Source organism: Eschrichtius robustus, chromosome X (genome assembly GCF_028021215.1).
Source record: "Eschrichtius robustus isolate mEscRob2 chromosome X, mEscRob2.pri, whole genome shotgun sequence".
In the NCBI taxonomy this organism is placed as follows: Eukaryota; Metazoa; Chordata; class Mammalia; order Artiodactyla; family Eschrichtiidae; genus Eschrichtius; species Eschrichtius robustus.
The window spans coordinates 108,926,148-108,942,718 of record NC_090845.1 but is presented as its reverse complement, the minus strand read 5'-3'; the positions used below and the strand labels follow the sequence as shown (position 1 = coordinate 108,942,718).

The following is a 16,571-nucleotide window of genomic DNA, read 5'->3' as shown; positions in this document are numbered from 1 at the left end:
GATTACTCTACCCGGCAAGGATCTCATTTAGATTTGATGGAGAAATCAAAAGCTTTACAGACAAGCAAAAGCTAAGAGAATTCAGCACCACCAAACCAGCTCTACAACAAATGCTAAAGGAACTTCTCTAAGTGGGAAACACAAGAGGAGAAAAGGACCTACAAAAACAAACCCAAAACAATTAAGAAAATGGTCATAGGAACATACATATCGATAATTACCTTAAACGTGAATGGATTAAATGCCCCAACCAAAAGACATAGACTGGTTGAATGGATACAAAAACAAGACCCATATATATGCTGTCTACAAGAGACCCACTTTAGACCTAGGGACACATACAGACTGAAAGTGAGGGGATGGAAAAAGATATTCCATGCAAATGGAAATCAAAAGAAAGCTGGAGTAGCTATACTCATATCAGATAAAATAGACTTTAAAATAAAGAATGTTACAAGAGACAAGGAAGGACACTACATAATGATCAGGGGATCAATCCAAGAAGAAGATATAACAATTATAAATATATATGCACCCAACATAGGAGCACCTCAATACATAAGGCAACTGCTAACAGCTATAAAAGAGGAAATTGACAGTAACACAATCATAGTGGGGGACTTTAACACCTCACTTACACCAATGGACAGATCATCCAAAATGAAAATAAATAAGGAAACAGAAGCTTTAAATGACACAATAGACCAGATAGATTTAATTGATATATATAGGACATTCCATCCAAAAACAGCAGATTACACGTTCTTCTCAAGTGCGCACAGAACATTCTCCAGGATAGATCACATCTTGGGTCACAAATCAAGCCTCAGTAAATTTAAGAAAATTGAAATCATATCAAGCATCTTTTCTGACCACAACGCTATGAGATTAGAAATGAATTACAGGGAAAAAAACGTAAAAAAGACAAACACATGGAGGCTAAACAATACGTTACTAAATAACCAAGAGATCACTGAAGAAATCAAAGAGGAAATAAAAAAATACCTAGAGACAAATGACAATGAAAACACGACGACCCAAAACCTATGGGATGCAGCGAAAGCAGTTCTAAGAGGGAAGTTTATAGCTATACAAGCCTACCTAAAGAAACAAGAAAAATCTCAAGTAAACAATCTAACCTTACACCTAAAGAAACTAGAGAAAGAAGAACAAACAAAACCCAAAGTTAGCAGAAGGAAAGAAATCATAAAGATGAGAGCAGAAATAAATGAAATAGAAACAAAGAAAACAACAGCAAAGATCAATAAAACTAAAAGTTGGTTCTTTGAGAAGATAAACAAAATTGATAAGCCATTAGCCAGACTCATCAAGAAAAAGAGGGAGAGGACTCAAATCAATAAAATCAGAAATGAAAAAGGAGAAGTTACAACAGACACCACAGAAATACAAAGCATCCTAAGAGACTACTACAAGCAACTTTATGCCAATAAAATGGACAACCTGGAAGAAATGGACAAATTTTTAGAAAGGTATAAACTTCCAAGACTGAACCAGGAAGAAACAGAAAATATGAACAGACCAATCACAAGTAATGAAATTGAAACTGTGATTAAAAATCTTCCAACAAACAAAAGTCCAGGACCAGATGGCTTCACAGGTGAATTCTATCAAACATTTAGAGAAGAGCTAACACCTATCCTTCTCAAACTCTTCCAAAAAATTTCAGAGGAAGGAACACTCCCAAACTCATTCTATGAGGCCACCATCACCCTGATACCAAAACCAGACAAAGACACTACAAAAAAAGAAAATTACAGACCAATATCACTGATGAATATAGATGCAAAAATCCTCAACAAAATACTAGCAAACAGAATCCAACAACACATTAAAAGGATCATACACCACGATCAAGTGGGATTTATCCCAGGGATGCAAGAATTCTTCAATATACGCAAATCAATCAATGTGATACACCATATTAACAAATTGAAGAATAAAAACCATATGATCATCTCAATAGATGCAGAAAAAGCTTTTGACAAAATTCAACACCGATTTATGATAAAAACTCTCCAGAAAGTGGGCACAGAGGGAACCTACTTCAACATAATAAAGGCCATATATGACAAACCCACAGCAAACATCATTCTCAATGGTGAAAAACCGAAAGCATTTCCTCTAAGATCAGGAACGAGACAAGGATGTCCACTCTCACCACTATTATTCAACATAGTTCTGGAAGTCCTAGCCACGGCAATCAGAGAAGAAAAAGAAATAAAAGGAATACAAATTGGAAAAGAAGAAGTAAAACTGTCACTGTTTGCAGATGACATGATACTATACATAGAGAATCCTAAAACTGCCACCAGAAAACTGCTAGAGCTAATTAATGAATATGGTAAAGTTGCAGGATACAAAATTAATGCACAGAAATCTCTTGCATTCCTATACACTAATGATGAAAAATCTGAAAGAGAAATTATGGAAACACTCCCATTTACCATTGCAACAAAAAGAATAAAATACTTAGGAATAAACCTACCTAGGGAGACAAAAGACCTGTATGCAGAAAACTATAAGACACTGATGAAAGAAATTAAAGATGACACCAACAGATGGAGAGATATACCATGTTCTTGGATTGGAAGGATCAACATTGTGAAAATGAGTATACTACCCAAAGCAATCTACAGATTCAATGCAATCCCTATCAAATTACCAATGGCATTTTTTACGGAGCTAGAACAAATCATCTTAAAATTTGTATGGAGACACAAAAGACCCCGAATAGCCAAAGCAGTCTTGAGGGAAAAAAATGGAGCTGGAGGAATCAGACTCCCTGACTTCAGACTATACTACAAAGCTACAGTAATCAAGACAATATGGTACTGGCACAAAAACAGAAACATAGATCAATGGAACAAGATAGAAAGCCCAGAGATTAACCCACGCACCTATGGTCAACTAATCTATGACAAAGGAGGCAAAGATATACAATGGAGAAAAGACAGTCTCTTCAATAAGTGGTGCTGGGAAAACTGGACAGCTACATGTAAAAGAATGAAATTAGAATACTCCCTAACACCATACACAAAAATAAACTCAAAATGGATTAGGGACCTAAATATAAGACTGGACACTATAAAACTCTTAGAGGAAAACATAGGAAGAACACTCTTTGACATAAATCACAGCAAGATCTTTTTTGATCCACCTCCTAGAGTAATGGAAATAAAAACAAAAATAAACAAATGGGACCTAATGAAACTTCAAAGCTTTTGCACAGCAAAGGAAACCATAAACAAGACGAAAAGACAACCCTCAGAATGGGAGAAAATATTTGCAAACGAATCAACGGACAAAGGATTAATCTCCAAAATATATAAACAGCTCATTCAGCTCAATATCAAAGAAACAAACACCCCAATCCAAAAATGGGCAGAAGACCTAAATAGACATTTCTCCAAAGAAGACATACAGACGGCCACGAAGCACATGAAAAGATGCTCAACATCACTAATTATTAGAGAAATGCAAATCAAAACTACAATGAGGTATCACCTCACACCAGTTAGAATGGGCATCATCAGAAAATCTACAAACAACAAATGCTGGAGAGGGTGTGGAGAAAAGGGAACCCTCTTGCACTGTTGGTGGGAATGTCAATTGATACAGCCACTATGGAGAACAATATGGAGGTTCCTTAAAAAACTAAAAATACAATTACCATATGACCCAGCAATCCCACTACTGGGCATATACCCAGAGCAAACCGTAATTCAAAAAGACACACGCACCCCAATGTTCATTGCAGCACTATTTACAATAGCCAGGTCATGGAAGCAACCTAAATGCCCATCAACAGACGAATGGATAAAGAAGATGTGGTACATATATACAATGGAATATTACTCAGCCATAAAAAGGAACGAAATTGAGTCATTTGTTGAGAAGTGGATGGATCTAGAGACTGTCATACAGAGTGAAGTAAGTCAGAAAGAGAAAAACAAATATCGTATATTAATGCATGTATGTGGAACCTAGAAAAATGGTACAGATGAGCCGGTTTGCAGGGCAGAAGTTGAGACACAGATGTAGAGAATGGACATATGGACACCAAGGGGGGAAAACTGCGGTGAGGTGGGGATGGTGGTGTGCTGAATTGGGCGATTGGGATTGACATGTATACACTGATGTGTATAAAATTGATGACTAATAAGAACCTGCAGTATAAACAAACAAACAAGCAAAACAACTAATACTAAACTTTCATTGGGTTATTTGTATGGAAATATGTTAATATAAATGTTTCAGACATTACATGAAATTTCTAAAAATCTTATATTTGTATTTGTATGGAAATATGTATGGAAATATGTTAATATAAATGTTTCAGACATTATATGAAATTTCTAAAAATCTTATATTTGTATTTGTATGGAAATATGTATGGAAATATGTTAATATAAATGTTTCAGACATTAAAAAAAAATGTTAACATATTCTATATATATACAGTTATGCACCTTCATTGCTGGACATTTATAAAGCTAACAATTTTTTGCTATTATAAAGAATGTTGGAGTGAGTATCCTTCTGTTTATTTGCTTTTAACAGCAATATTAAGTGGTCTCAAACAGGAGTGTATCCTATCACCAGCTATTTTAAATCTATCTTGTTTTTGACTAAGAATAGTCTTAAGAAAAAGCTTGAAAGCACTTATTAATCTACGATGAACATCTCTATAGAAAATAGACAAATTTATAAATGGCAAATACTAATGGCCAACAAACGTATGCAAAAATGTTAAATATCATTAGTAATCAAAGAAATAAACACTTTAAAAGATACCATTTTTGTCCTGTTTGGCAGAGATTGCCATCACTACCAACAGTAAAAATCCAGCAGTAAAAGTATGGGACAATAGGCACTCTTGCTGGTGGAACTAAAAACTGGTACACCTTTTCTAGAAAGCAATCTGACAATATATTCTAAAAGTCTTAAAATATATTAGTTTCTGAACCAGCCATTCTAGTACTAAGCATTAACGCTAAGGAAATGATCAGTATATATAAGGATGTTCAATACAGTGCTATTTATAAAAACAAAAAAACTCAATTCTAACAAAAGAGAACACCACTTTGGTAATGTGTATACTACAGGTTGTAGAAGAATACTAAAGAACACAGATATGTGTTCATGATGTTGTATTAGGTGAAATGAGCTGGTTATAAACCAGTACTGTTCAGTATGATCCCAGTTATAAAAAATACCAATATAGAAAGACTTAGGCTAAATTACACATCAAAATTCTACTGTGGTTATTATCTCTGTGCACTGGGATTACTGGTTTTTATTTTCTTCTTTGTGGTTTTCTTAATTTTCTAAATTTTATCCAGCAAATATATTAGATTCTTATCAAAAGAAAAAAGCAGTTGGACTCTTGATTAGTCAAGGTGCCTTATATAATTCTGCCCAGCAGGCTGGGGGTGTTATTTGGCTATTTGCCATGTGACAATGCTTCCTTCATCTGTGAATAAACTGGCCCAGTAAGCTATCAATAGCGGGGCTTGCTATTGCAAGGTTTTGGCTCTTCCTTCACAGAAGATAATTTTTATAACTTATTACAAGGAGAGGGAAGAATATACTCTTAGGTCCTTATCTTTTTGCCTATCCTGAGAATTTCTGCCAACTTGATACTTTGTAATATTACTGTCAAACATCAGGTTAAAAAAAAAAATACAGGTCAACTCCCAGAGGTAAAAGCAGTAACCAGGTCATGTCCACAGTGGTTGGCCATGAACACATGTCTTCTGGTTCACTGCCTGGGTGGCAGTAAATCATTAGCAGAGAGGGCTGAGAAACACAGGTAATAATAATACCTGACTGCTACTTATTGTTAACTTGAGTTGAAAATAAAAGATTTCATTGAAAAATGTTCAGAGCGATGTCTATCGCTGGAGTTCTAAACTTCTTCACTCAATGCCTTAAAAAATAATAAACTGGACTTCCCTGGTGGTGCAGTAGTTAAGAATCCACCTGCCAATGCAGGTGACATGGGTTCGATCCCTGCTCCAGGAAGATCCCACATGCTGTGGAGCAACTAAGCCCGTGCACCACAACTACTGAGCCTGTGCTCTAGAGCCCGCATGCCACAACTACTGAAGCCCATGTGCCTAGAGCCTGTGCTCCGCAACAAGAGAAGCCACCGCAATGAGAAGCTCGCACACCACAATGAGGAGTAGCCCCCCTCTAGCCACAACTAGAGAAAGCCCGCGCGTAGCAATGAAGACCCAACGCAGCCAAAAATAAATAAATAAGTTTATATAATAATAATAATAATAAATTAATTTGGGGGACTGGTAAGAAAGGAGTCTCCCCTGATCCTTGGTCAAAAAAAATTTCCCTAAAATAATTTTTACAAAAGGGCAGCTCAGAATCAAGTACACTGAAAAGTAAAATCATTATATTTTGTAGACATCCACAAGCAAAACTTGTTCAACATAATTTACTTATATTTGTAATGAACAGGATAATAGAAATCACTCTTTCATTTTAAGATAAGGAAACTAAAGCATAAGGAAGTTAAATGAATTGACTAAGGCCATAGAATCTGGAACTTATTCTGTTTGATACTCATCCAGATAACTTATTCTGACAGAGTGATTAGGATGCAGTACTGAAAAAAATCAGATGGTTCCACAAGTGCTATTCTGAAGTTCTTTCGATGGATGATTTGGTGAATGGGTGCTACCTACCGTAGATCTTTCTCAGAATTAAGTATTCTCTTCCATGATCATGTTGGGATCTCAAGCAAGTGCTGAAACAAGTGCTTGATAAAAGCCAACATCTTTTCTTTTTCCCCAGTAAAAATATTTTGTCCTATCTAAAAGACTCTGTTGTCTATAAGCAAACATTTAGTAGGTTTGTCTTCCATTGGGCTTGAGTTAAAAAATGACAACAAAGTAAAGGAAACTGCCACAAGTGACTATAAGGCAAATTAAAACAGTACAACATACTTAATGAATGCTCACGTGTTCTAAACACTATCTATAAACTAATTTTCATTTCCTTTCACCCCATCATTTTAGCTACATGTATTTTCTCTAATCTACTAAAACATGCTGAATTTAAACTAAGTTTCTAATCCTATTTGTTTTAACAAGGTCAAAATTTAAACATGAGCTTGTGTGATTCCACAGCCCATCCTCTTTTACCATGTTACCTCTGATAATAACTAAAATATGTAATGTGCTTCACGATTTAGAATTTTTTCATATATGGTAGCTAATTTAACCTACACAGCACATCATACCGCCTTTTGAAATATGAGGAAACTGGTTTTCTGACTGGTTGTTACTCATCAAAGATCATGTGGCCTGTAAATGACAGTAAAAAAAGCAAACCCAGTGATTATGACCAATATAAGTACAGGAAATTACTATAAGGATTACTGGCAGAAAGGGTAGTCCAGTGAGGTAAAAAATGTTAGGCTCTGTACCCTTTCAAGGCTTAAAAAATTAGGTGGAGCCATACAAAGGTATATCACATAGCAATATATGCTGAGAAGCCTGTGTCTTGAGGTCAACAAAATTATTACAGGAATAAGCATAAAAGTTCAAACCATATATAAGTATTTATAGATATGCCAGGGAATACACAGCGGCACCACCTTTGCCCAGTTTAGGAAATCAACCTTAACTTACTCAGTTCAACTTCTGTCTGACCATCTGAGTTCAAGCTACTCATAGTCTATGCAGGTAAACCTCACTTTTCACCAAATCCCATATCCTTGAGAATACATTATAGAAGCAGATCATAATAGTGAATCACATGTATCCATAACAAAGACTGGGTACCAATCACACCAAATCAAATCTCAAAATGTATTAAATAGCAGAGCTACAACTGTACCATAATTAAAAATAATAAAAGTCCACACCAAGTCCTACAAAATGGACATAAATATGCTTTTATCACACAAAGGACAATCTATTAAGTATACACAAAGTAGATAAAACATATAACTTTTAAGTTTGGCCTCAAATTCTTATGGTAGATACATTTCTTTTATAATATATAATATTCCAAATGCTCTTTTCATGTTTTGAATTAAGTGGAATAAATATACTTAAAAATTTATGAGAAAGAAAAAAGAAACATGGAGGCAACGAGGTTGAGTGATTTGCTCACAATCCCACAGCTAATTGGAAACAAAGCCAACACAAGAACTCAGGCTTTCAATCTAGTGTTCTTTCCACTGTACCACATGACCTCTAAGACATGAAAATAATATTTGTTCAATTCAATGTCAACTTATGTTACCACTACTGTTTTTATCTCCTCAAATCTACTCACACAATGACCTTAAACAGTGCTACAGATTACATTCTGTAATATGTAATACTATTACCAGATTAGACCACAGAGACAAACCTTGAGAATTGACAGCTCATGATAATCTCCCATCCTCAAAAAAACAAGGGCATCTATTTTGCCATATTCATCTTTTGAATTCTACCACATAGTACAATACCTGGCAGATATAGTAGGTGCTCAGTAAGTTGTTTCTTATTTTTTAAATCATAGCACTTTTTTTTTTCTGTAAGCACCAGCTACCAGGCTTAAATATGAGACCAAACAAAAACAGTGAAATATCATTAGTTCATATTTGGAGTCTCTAAGCATTTATAATATAAACAAATGATTTACTAAACAAGTTAATGTTTACAACCAAATATAAGGGGAACATTTACATTACTAAAATATTTCAAGCACTATACAAGTTAACTGAGACATTACTTACAATAATTCTTATCTATTGAAATGGGCCTAACTAACCTTTAGTCAGCATTACTTTGTCCCCCTCGTTGGAGTCATCGAATGCACCAGAAAGCAATAAAATTACAGGTGTAGTACAATGGGCACCGGACTAGGACCTAGACTCTAGTACAAGCTCTGTTAATAATCAGATATATAACCTTGGGCAATTCACTTTTTGTGTCTTAACCTGTTCATAAAAACAAAAGAGCTGAACTACTAATCACCAGGGAACTTTACAGTCTTAAATTTTTTTTTTAATGATTCCTACCCACAAAGATTCTACGTTCAGAATTTTTTCATTGTGCCAAATTTGATATCCTGAATGTTATAATTTGCTACATAATTCAATAATTAAAAGCTTAGCACATTTTCTAAAAATATATAAAGACTAATATAATATTGTTACCTTCTCACATTCGGGGCAATAGGAGCAAACCAAAGAGGAAATATGAGCATCCAATAATCAGGCCTGCTTTGCCAGTTGGGCTGACATGAACCATTCTGGATTTTACAATACAAATCACTGATACATAAATACATATATGTATATAAATATATATACACATACCATTGATACTTGCTTATACTGATATACATATGTGTGCAAACTTTAAAACTTGTTTTTAGTTATAAAATCAATACTTGTTTATGGTAAGAAATTCAAACAGTACATTAGGTCACATTTGAGGTGCAAAGTAAAAAGCTTCCCACGCCCCTCCACCCTCCATAAGTAACCACTGTTAACATTTTTCTTGTGCATCCTTCAAGAAGTTATCTGAGCATATACAAGTAGATGTGTGTGCACATATAAATCTTTTTAACCTAAACTACTGCCACTTTCTTCTGGCTTCATAAGCATGTTAAATATATTGAAAGAAGGTAGAACAGTTGTATGGCACAAAGTTGTACATGCTTCACAAATGTGCACTGAATACATTTAATTTTCTTGCTTGGAGGCTATGTGGAGCAGTTGTGCAGAAAGAGCAGTGAGCAAGGAGCCAGACAACCTGGGTTCTAGTCTAAGTAATGGAGTAGCCTTAGGCAAGCCATGAAATATTCCTGTGCCTTAGTTTCTGCTTTTGTAAAATATCATGCTTGGACTAAGATCCCTTCCAACTCTAAAATGTTGTAATTCTAAAATGGCCGTCTGTAACAGTGTTCTCTTGAACTGGATATAACAAATGTTAAGTAAAAAAAGAGAAGAAAGAAACACTAATAGCAACCTCCAATCTTACAAGAGTAAATTTCTATGTGTCATTAACTATCAAGGTAGTACATTTGTGACATAAGTAGTGACGTAGTTATATTTGAAAGCAAAGTAGTAGATTATTAAAATCTGATGCGTTTTTACAAAGTTTTGATTGACGTTTTTCTTTTTTTGGAGGTGGAGAGGGCTGTTGCTTAGTGTCAGCAATAACCACTCCCCCTCCTCCCGATTAGAAAACAAGGGTATTATGGAGTTAAAATAATGAAACTGAAAGTTAGACTGAATTTTGTTTTACTCACAGAATATGCTGGGGAGGTGACAAGGGCAGCAAAGGTTGGAAAGAATTACTAGCTAATTTCCTCTTCCGGAAGGTCTTTGGCTCCTATTCTTTCGGTTCACACGCCCTCCCCAGACACACTCCACCCAGCTCCTTACCTGCCACAGGAGTCAGAATGGGGTGGGGGTGGGGGGAGTCCCCTTTGATCATTAAAAAAAGAAAAAAGTTCTTTGACTCGATTTACCTTAGGGGTCACGGGGTTTACGGAGGCACCCGGGCGGCCTGAAGCCACCCACGCCTTTCTTCCGCAGTCCCGGGAACCTGGGCACCGGGCTCCGGGCTGGTCACCTGCGCAGGGCAGGGGCTGCCTTCCCGCCCTCCCCCGCAGCGCGGGGCCCGAGGAGAGGGAGGGGAGAGGAGAGAAGGAAAGGGGAGGGAGGAGGAAGCCCGTACGGGCAGTACCCACCGCGCCAGGAGAGCCGGCCTGGATCGCCCGCGGCGCCCGGAGCAGTGCTGAGGGGAGGGTCCTGGAGGAGGGGCGGCCCGAGCCCCAATATGGAAATGCCAACCCCTCTCGGCGGTCAGGCCCCAGCCTGGAAGGAAACGGAAGTCCCTTCGTTTCCCTCACTCGCACCCACCAGCCCGCCCACTCCCCGGAGAAACCCCGAGTCGGGGAATCCAAAGTGCGTCCACGCCAAGGCCTCAAAGAGACAAGGCACGCGGGGCGGCCCGTCCGTTTCCGGCCCCCGCCGCGCCGCTGGGCCCCCCACGGTCTCCTGGCCTCAGCCCCGCCGGTAGGCCAGCCTCCCGCCCAGTAAAACCCCTCCTTCTTCCCCCTCCGCCATTTTCGAAGTTACACCTCCAGCCCTCGCTTAGCGCTGAGCCCGCCCGGGACTCCGCCGAGGTCCTGCCACTTCCCCGGGCCGGAAAAGGGTAACCGGGACAAACGAAGGCCTGTTTGCCCCTACACCCCACCCCCCTAGCTGGAGACCAGAACCTGACGGAGCGGGTGCGCATGCGCAATAGGCACCGCGCAGTCCCCGCCCCCAGCTCGAACGTTTCCGCTTTTAGTCTTCAGGTGATTTTTCCCACGGCTTTTACCCGCTGAGCTCCGGGGTGGAGGAGTCGGGGAATAGAGATAAAAGGATGAAAAGACAGAGAAGAGAGCGAACATGTTGAGTTCTTGCTACAGACCAGGCACTGTGGTCGACGTGTTCTTTGTTGTAATTTTGACAACCCTCTAAGGTAGGCACTCTCATATGAAACCCATTTTAACAGAGGAAATTTGAGGCCCAGAGAGGCTAACTGCCCCAATAGCACGCAGCTAATAAACGAGAGAACTGAGATTAGAATATGACCTGTATCCAAGGAGGGAAGGTGAAAGGAAAAAGGAAGACAGTCAGTGGGAGCGGGAAAGGGATTGGGAGATGAAGGGAAAATGAATAGGGAAGAAAGAAAGCAGAAGGAAGGAAAACAAAGGAAATCTGTGTACATAAAATGCTGATCATATCCTGGATTTATTTCAAATATGCTGTAGGAACCGACAGATGAATCAGACTGACAGATGAATTGTGTTTCAGAAACTTGGGCTCCCTTACAGGCTAGTGTAGTGAGTTGAGAGGTTCTGAATGAAAATGTTTCATGTCGAGGGGAAGATCATTAAGTATCACCTGGATCCTCAAATGATGCTGACCTTCATGAAATTATTATCCTGATAAGTCAGATCATTGTCATTTCTCTGCTCAAATCCCCTCAAAGTAAAAGCCACAGACTTATAATGGCTTACAAAGGCTGTGGTAGCCAGCCACCAAGATGATTTCCAACGATCCTTATCTCTTGCTCTTCACACCCTTGGGTACTTCTCTTATACAATGAACCAGGGCTGATCTGTTTAACCAAGAGAATATGGTGGGAGTGACAGTGTGTCATAAAGGCTAGGTCATAAAAGGCATTGTGGTTTCTGCCTTGATGTCTCTTGGATTGGTTGCTCTGGAGGAAGCCAGCTGTCATGTCATAAGTATACTCAAACAGCATTTGGAGAGCACGTGGCAAAAGACTGAGTCCTCCCCTTCTTCTCATCTCCTCCTCCCCCACCCAAAACAAACACCAACTTGCCAACAATGTGAGTGAGCCACCTTGTAAGAGGATTCTTCAGGATAAGACTTCAGAGCCACAACCTCCCAGCCAAGCCACCCTTGAATTCCTGTGTATTGTTTATTACTTATTTAATAAATTTTCTTATGTATTTTTGGCTGCGTTGGGTCTTCATTGCTGCGTGCGGGCTTTCTCTAGCTGCGGCGAGCGGGGACTACTCTTCGTTGCGGTGTGCAGGCTTCTTGTTGCGGAGCATGGGCTCTAGGCAGGTGGGCTTCAGTAGTTGTGGCACGCGGGCTCAGTAGTTGTGGCACGCGGGCTCTAGAATGCAGGCTCGGTAGTTGTGGCGCATGGGCTTAGTTGCTTTGCAGCATGTGGGATCTTCCCAGACCAGGGCTCAAACCCATGTCCCCTGCATTGGCAGGTGGATTCTTAACCACTACGCCATGAGGGAAGCCCCTGTGTATCGTTTTAAAAAGCTAAATTTTAGGGCAATTTGTTATCAGACAGTAGATAACAAATACAAAAGCCCTACGCAATCAGGATCCTTCTTACCTTTATGTCCTCATATCCTATTACTCTATTCCCTTGTCCTTTTAGCTTTCCTGCCTCAAGGTCTTTGTACTTGCTCTTTATTCTGCCTGAAACACTTCCCCCAGATGTCTCCATGGCTGTCCTTCACCCCCTTCAAGTCTTTGTTTAGTTGTCACTTTCTCAGTAAGACCTACCATAACCACCACATTTCAAATTATAATTTCTCAGGACCTCCCTGGTGGTCCAGTGTTTAAGAATCTGCCTTCCATTGCAGGGGACGTGGGTTCGATCCTCAGTCAGGGAACCAAGGATCCCACATGTTGAAGGGCAACTAAGCCGTGCGCCACAACTACTGAGCATACAAACCACAACTAGAGAGCCTGCCATAACTACAGAGCCCACGCACTCTGGAGCCCACACACCGCAACGAAGATCCTGCATGCTGCAATGAAGACCCAATGCAGCCAAGAATAAAATAAATAAATAAATATTAAAAAAAATTTTTAAAGGGACTTCCCTGGTGGTGCAGTGGTTAAGGATCTGCCTGCCAATGCAGAGGACATGGGTTCGTGCCCTGGTCCAGGAAGATTCCCACATGCTGTGGAGCAAGTAAGCCTGTGTGCCACAACTACTGAGCCTGTGCTCTAGAGCCCACGTGCCACAACAACTGAAGCCCGCACACCTAGAGCCTGTGCTCTGCAACAAAGAGAAGCCGCCACAATGAGAAGCCCGCGCACCGTAAGGAAGAGTAGCCTCCACTCGCCACAACTAGAGAAAGCCCACGCACAGCAATGAAGACCCAACTCAGCCATAAATAAATAAATTTATTTATTTAAGAAAAATTTATTTATTTATTTATTTATTTATTTATTTATTTATTTATTTATTTATTTTTGGCTGTGTTGGGTCTTGGTTTCTGTGCGAGGGCTTTCTCTAGTTGCGGCAAGCGGGGGCCACTCTTCATCACGGTGCACGGGCCTTTCACTGTCGTGCCCTCTCTTGTTGCAGAGCACAGGCTACAGACGTGCAGGCTTGGTAGTTGTGGCTCACGGGCCTAGTTGCTCCGCGGCATGTGGGATCTTCCCAGACCAGGGCTCGAACCCGTGTCCCCTGCATTGGCAGGCAGATTCTCAACCACTGCGCCACCAGGGAAGCCCTGGAACAGTTCTTTGCTCAAAAAAATAAAAAGTTTTGGGAAAATCGAATTATGAAGTTCCCTGAAAAATGGCAGAAGGTAGTGGAACAAAAGGGTGAATACATTGTTCAGTAAAGTTCTTGGTGAAAATGAAAAATGTGTTTTTACTTAAAAACCAAAGGTGGGACTTCCCTGGTGGCGCAGTGGTTAAGAATCCGCCTGCCAATGCAGGGGACACGGGTTTGAGCCCTGGTCTGGGAAGATCCCACATGCTGCGAAGCAACTAAGCCCGTGCACCTAGAGCCCATGCTCTGCAACAAGAGAAACCACCGCAATGAGAAGCCTGCGCACTGCAACAAAGAGTAGCCCCCGCTCGCTGCAACTAGAGAAAGCCCGCGTGCAGCAACGAAGACCCAGTGCAGCCAAAAATAAATAAATAAAATAGAGGCTCTTGGCTGGGACTAATGGAGGACTCCTGGAGGGCTCATGCCAAGGAGTACTTCCCAGAACTTCTGCTGCCAGTGTCCTTTTCCCCACGGTGAGCCACAGCCACCTCCTGCCTCTGCAGGAGACCCTCCAACACTAGCAGATCTTTAGTGCTTCCACAGTGGAAAAGCTATGAACCTCTACTGGACTGGGAAATTACATTACTTAGAGAATGCAGAGTGCAAGAGTGCTGGAGACCTAGATAACGTGATCTTCTCTAAGGTGAAATAGAGGAGGAGCTTCAAGATGGCGGAGGGGTGAGACGTGGAGATCGCCTTCCTCCCCACAAATACATCAGAAATACATCTACAAATGGAACAACTCCTACAGAACACCTACTGAACGCTGGCAGAAGACCTCAGACCTCCCAAAAGCCGTGTGGCTGACAGGGTCTTGGTGCTCCGGCCGGGTATCAGGCCTGTGCCTCTGAGGTGGGAGAGCCGAGTTCAGGACATTGGTCCACCAGAGACCTCCTGGCTCCACATAATATCAAACGGCGAAAGCTCTCCCAGAGATCTCCATCTCAACGCTAAGACCCAGCTCCACTCAACGACCAGCAAGCTACAGTGCTGGACACCCTATGCCAAACAACTAGCAAGACAGGAACACAACCCCACCCATTAGCAGAGAGGCTACCTAAAATCATAATAAGGTCACAGACACCCCAAAACACAGCACCGGACGTGGTCCTGCCCACCAGAAAGGCAAGATCCAGCCTCATCCACCAGAACACAGGCACCAGTCCCCTCCACCAGGAAGCCTACACAACCCACTGAACCAACCTTAGCCACTGGGGACAGACACCAAAAACAATGGGAACTACGAACCTGCAGCCTGTGAAAAGGAGACCCCAAACACAGTAAGTTAAGCAAAATGAGAAGACAAAGAAACACACAGCAGATGAAGGAGCAAGGCAAAAACCAATCAGACCAAACAAATGAAGAGGAAATAGGCAGTCTACCTGAAAAAGAATTCAGAGTAATGACAGTAAAGATGATCCAAAATCTTGGAAATAGAATGGAGAAAATACAAGAAACATTTAACAAGGACCTAGAAGAACTAAAGAGCAAACAAACAATGATGAACAACACAATAAATGAAATTAAAAATTCTCTAGAAGGAATCAATGGCAGGATAACTGAGGCAGAAGAACAGATACGTGACCTGGAAGATATAATAGTGGAAATAACTAGTGCAGAGCAGAATAAAGAAAAAAGAATGAAAAGAATTGAGGACAGTCTCAGAGACCTCTGGGACAACATTAAACACACCAACATTCGAATTATAGGGGTCCCAGAAGAAGAAGGGAAAAAGAAAGGGGCTGAGAAAATATTTGAAGAGATTATAGTTGAAAACTTCTCTAATAGGGGAAAGGAAATATTCAATCAAGTCCAGGAAGCGCAGAGTCCCTTACAGGATAAATCCAAGGAGAAACACGCCAAGACACATACTAATCAAACTATCAAAAATTAAATACACAGAAAAAATATTAAAAGCAGCAAGGGAAAAACAACAAATAACATACAAGGGAATCCCCATAAGGTTAACAGCTGATCTTTCAACAGAAACTCTGCAAGCTGGAAGGGAGTGGCAGGACATATTTAAAGTGATGAAAGGGAAAAACCTACAACCAAGATTACTGTACCTCGATGGAAATAAATAAATAAATAAAATAAAGTTTTAAAAAAACTGAAGGCACTTTTTGGCCATCCCAATACAATAGCCAAGACATGGAAGCAACCCAAATGCCCATCAACAGATAATTGGATTAAGAAGATGTGGTATACATACAATGGAATATTACTCAGCCATAAAAAAAGATTGAAATATTGCCATTTGCAGCAACATGGATGGACCTAGAAAATATTCTGCTCAGTGAAATAAGTCAGAGAAAGACAAATACTATGTGATAGGACTTACCTGTGGAATCTAAAAAATAATACAAATGAATCTATATACAAAGCAGAAACAGACTCACAAACTTATGGTTACCAAAGGGGAGAGGGAGGGGAGGAGGAACAAGTTAGGGGCAAGGGATTAACAGATACAAA

General features: G+C 40.1%; 1 protein-coding gene across 4 annotated transcripts in view; it reads right to left on the bottom strand.

Moving 5' to 3' along the window:
• Nucleotides 1-11,263, bottom strand: part of XIAP (X-linked inhibitor of apoptosis) — a 49,862-nt gene extending 38,599 nt beyond the window's left edge. For 2 of the 4 annotated variants that reach the window (XM_068533359.1, XM_068533362.1), the window contains exons 1-2: nt 11,131-11,263; nt 10,738-10,864 (exon numbers count right to left, since the gene is read on the bottom strand). The gene's annotated coding sequence lies outside the window, so the exon portion shown is untranslated. The other 2 variants (XM_068533360.1, XM_068533361.1) reach the window with 2 other exon arrangements.
• Between the last annotated feature and the right edge of the window lie 5,308 nt (nt 11,264-16,571).